This window comes from Monopterus albus, unplaced genomic scaffold, assembly GCF_001952655.1.
Source record: "Monopterus albus unplaced genomic scaffold, M_albus_1.0 scaffold154.1, whole genome shotgun sequence".
Lineage (NCBI taxonomy): Eukaryota > Metazoa > Chordata > Actinopteri > Synbranchiformes > Synbranchidae > Monopterus > Monopterus albus.
In genome coordinates, this window is record NW_018128034.1 from 1,062,795 (window position 1) to 1,063,563 (window position 769).

Sequence of the window (769 nt, forward strand, 5' to 3'; positions counted from 1 at the left end):
CCCAGGTGCTAGTACGAAAAAAGGTTTAATAGGGAAAAATAAGACAACGACAACGTAACAACATAACAATGTCCATAATACATACAAGTGAAGGGGGAGTGATGACAACGGAAACCAGGACGAACAGGTACACTTACAAACTAACGGCAGGAATCAGGAGGGCAGGAGGATGAGGACGGACAAGTGAAGGAAAAACAAGGTAGCAAAACAAAACCCGAAAAATCAACAGCACGGGGACCGTCAGCGTTGAAATCTCGGTACCTCCTGCGAAAAGCACAAACGTGATAGTTCAAGCCAGAACACACAGCGACTGTCAGCGTAGCCTTCTATCCACGTTTTCAAGTGCAGTTTAAACATAAACCTACTTGGTGTGAGTGAGTCAGTCACGAAAAAATGATAGCAGCAACACCCATTTAACATTAACATTAACAATGACATTAACACTAACAGTAACATTAACATTAGCACTAACAATGATCCGGTGACGGCGGAGCGTCCGCCAGAGGTTTAAATAAGGAGAACTAAATCATCGGGATGCACCCCAGCTGTGTGCGTAGACAAACCAGTACCAATTACTGGAAATGCAACACAGCCGAGGTGCAGAGCCCATGTGATGGAGAAAAACAGAGAAGAGAAACAGAGGAGAGGCAGCGGCCGCCGAGCGGCCCTGACATGTACATCACTGATCATGGGAGCATCACGAACAATTTCTTGTCTTCTTAATGGAAATGTTTTTTCCATTTTGGCTCTAATCACCTCTCTGTTATTA